This window comes from Labeo rohita, unplaced genomic scaffold, assembly GCF_022985175.1.
Source record: "Labeo rohita strain BAU-BD-2019 unplaced genomic scaffold, IGBB_LRoh.1.0 scaffold_1400, whole genome shotgun sequence".
Classification (NCBI taxonomy): domain Eukaryota; kingdom Metazoa; phylum Chordata; class Actinopteri; order Cypriniformes; family Cyprinidae; genus Labeo; species Labeo rohita.
Window position 1 is genome coordinate 3,829 of NW_026127561.1, and position 3,624 is coordinate 7,452.

General features: G+C 37.4%; 1 long non-coding RNA gene across 1 annotated transcript; it reads left to right on the forward strand.

The window, feature by feature from the left end:
• Positions 1 to 1,520: 1,520 nt before the first annotated feature.
• LOC127158227 (uncharacterized) lies at positions 1,521 to 2,184 on the forward strand. Its single transcript, XR_007826096.1, has 3 exons — positions 1,521 to 1,656; positions 1,779 to 1,952; positions 2,038 to 2,184. It is a non-coding gene; the product is annotated as an uncharacterized LOC127158227 (long non-coding RNA).
• The last annotated feature ends 1,440 nt before the right edge of the window (positions 2,185 to 3,624 follow it).

Here is a 3,624-nt window from a genome sequence, read left to right on the forward strand (position 1 = left end):
TTAACACAAATTAATTTTGCAAAATACATGCACAACATCACCCAAATGCTAATAAGTAAAAATATGTCTTTAAGCTCTGATGTGCAATGGTAAACTGTTCCAGAGTTTTGGGGCAACTACTGAAAAAGCCCGATCACCCTTTGTTTTACAACGTGAGCGGGGGACGGATAGTAGTAACTGATCATTAGATCTTAAAGACCTAGAAACTGCATAAGGTGTGATAAGATTACAGATATAGTCTGGGGCAGAATTATGCAATGCCTTATATGCAAAAAGAAGAATCTTAAAATCAACTCTAAATTTTATAGGGAGCCAGTGCAATGAAGCAAGAACAGGGGTGATGTGATCCCTTTTCTTAGTTCCTGTTAAGAATCTGGCTGCCGCATTTTGAACCATCTGTGACCGAGAGAGTGTAGATTGAGGTAGGCCAACGTACAGAGAGTTACAGTAATCCAGACGAGAAGAAATTAACGCATGAATTACAATTTCAAGATCTTTATTGGATAAAAAGTGTTTCACCTTAGCCAATGATCTGAGATGAAAAAAAACTACTCTTTACAACTGTATTTATATGCTTGTCAAAGTGAAGAAAAGGATCGAGATGGACTCCAAGAGTCTTTACGTAGTCATGTAGGTTGTTACTTAGAGAACCTAACTGTGTTTTGATAGAGTTGTTAGTAACAGCAGGGCCCAGTAGCAACACCTCGGTTTTATTTTCATTAAATTGCAAAGAGTTTTTTGCCATCCAGGTCTTGACTTCACTAAGACATGACAAAAGATGATCAAATGAAAAATCATTTCCTGGTTTGAGTGGAAAATATAATTGGAGGTCATCGGAGTAAAAATGATAATTAATGTTATGTTTCTGGAGAATTGAGCCCAAAGGAAGCATATAAATGGAGAACAAAAGAGGCCCAAGAATGGATCCCTGTGGAACACCACACTGGATAGGTGCAACGGGAGAAGTAAAAGATCCAATATTTACAGAGAAAGTTCTCCCCTTTAAATATGAGGCAAACCACTCTAAGGCTAAACCCTGCACCCCGACAACACACTCAAGTCGGTTCAGAAGAATATTATGATCAACCGTATCAAATGCAGCACTTAAGTCCAGGAGTATTAAGATAGCAGAAGATCCAGAATCAATAGACAGCAGAATGTCATTTGTGACCTTCAGCAATGCAGACTCGGTACTATGCAATGCTCTAAAACCAGATTGAAACAAAAATATTCTCAAGATATATGGATGGTGTATGGATCTTCTTAGTGAAACTTTTCAGGGAAAAGTGTGGGAATGAGAGGCGGAGGAGCCAGAGAAGAGAAGAGGGTCATAAATGAGCAAGGAGATAAGTTCAGAGAAAGTTGGAGAATGAGCCTATTTCCAAAAAAAGTGGAGTGTTCAATAAGATGAAAGATGAAAAACATTAATACAGACACTTACTGAACAGATGTTTTTTTAACAGGCTAAATCTGAGGGCACACTTTTTGAGAGGTTAAATAATCTCAAACTAAACTGGAAAATTGACACACTTGTGTCTACCATCATACTGAAGTCATGGCCAAGAGACCGCAATGGAGGCTATCTGGAGGATGAAGAAGCTGTTCTTCAACATCTACTGGGCTGGCCAGCAGCTAAGAATATCTTTCAGCTTAATGGTATGATATGGATTCCCTCTGCATACTGGATCATCATTCTGAGACAGAAACAATCTTAAAGAAACATATGTAATGTTTATATACTCTTATAATATATAGATATGCATTTTTTTACTCTGTAGGTTCTGATGAAAAACTGATCAGTCAGCTTTCTGAAAAAGCTAAAGAGAAATTTACCATGGCAATATCATCATTCACAAAAATTTCAAATCAACTTGTATCAGGGAAAATAAAAATAAAGCTCCTCAAGCACATCCTGCGAAACAAGCCTGCTTATCTTGACCTGCTTCATTTAGGTAAAATATGACATGTATGATACTTCCCTTTTACATACTGTAAAAAAAAGTCATAACCTTACTGTTTTTTTTTTTTTTCTCTCAGATTGTTTTTGTGACAATGAACAATACAGGGACACCAATGCCATGAAGAGGCTTCTTGACTGTAGACAAGAGGAGGTGAAGGCGATTTATCATGAGAAATCACTGGTGGATTCTCTCATTACAATATGCCGCAATCTACAGGAACATCTAAAGGGTACAAGCTTTCTTTTAAACACCTGACAATAAAAGATTTTAATATTATGTTAATATTAATATTTATTATTATGTTTCTATTTTATTTACAGTTGATTTTGAAGGGTTGAACGACAAATGCCGAAATGACATTGATGAGACGGACTTGGACAAGTTTGTGGATGTTTGTTTATTAAATAAAACTTTCTCTGCAATAGGAGTAGTCTACTACTTTGAGCTTAAAGATAATGTTCGATCTATGGCAGAGGTCCTTTACACCTTCAAAGATAGCTTCATCTTCAGAATGTGTTGGAAAAATGAGGCAACAAAGTTTGCTAAAAATAATGAAGCCGTTCCTTCAAAGAGCGATTTGGTTATCACACTCAAAGAGCTTCACAGTGACATATTTACGCCATGCTACAACACCTACAAAAACATATACACAACACTTAAAGAGGGCAGCATCACTTTTAAAACTATTGATGTCAAATTTAGAGCCTACAAGGGAAAAATTAAAGAACTGGAAGCAGAATTTGCAAACTTATGCCAACTAGATCTCAATGATGACCAACGTTGGGTCAAAACAAGAGTCTATCAGATTGAGCAGTACCATGAGCTTCATCTGGCAGTACAGTCAGTGGAGGTGGTCAAGATGGTCAAACAAACACTCGGCCTACAAGGAGACTTTCAAATCTTGGACAAGTTGCTTAACACTGTAAGTCATCATATGGACAATTTTATTATAGATAAATAAGGTAAATGAGGAATTAATGATTAACCCACAAAGCTGTCTGTCTTTCAGAGACACAAGGATTTTAAAGAGGAGCATCTTGACAGCATTGATGAGGAGTTGGTGGAGGCAAAAAATGTGCTTGTGGATATCACAGAACCCCGTAGATTGTGCCTTCAGGAGCTCAGCCTCAGAAAGAATTTTGTGTCATGGGTAAAAGAGGATCTTAGAGGTAAATGTGTGTTTACACCGGAATACTATTTTATAATTATTTTATAACTTTTGTAAGCAAATGTTATTCCTCTTTATCACTTCAGACATCAACGGGTCGAAAGTCTTTGTTGATTTGGCTTCAATCTCTGCTGGAGAGAACGATATGGAAGTGGATCGTGTGGCCTGTTTTCATGATGCAGTTCTTGGCTACTCCTCAGTGCTCTATGATTTGAATCCAGATGTTGACTTCAAACTTTTCAAAGAGATGCTGAAGAAACTATGGAAGGCACTTGACAATGACCACAACCTCCCAAAGAAACTGGTGAGCGAATCTGTTAGCTTTTAAAACCCAGTAAAAGAAAGCAGGATTTCTCACATTCTTGTTCATCAACATTTTCTCTGATTTCAGCGTGACTCTGCAAGACACTTAGAATGGTTGAAAGCAGTCAAGGACAGTCATGGGTCAGTAGAAACCTCCTCTATGTCTTTGGCCTCAGCTATCAACATGAACGG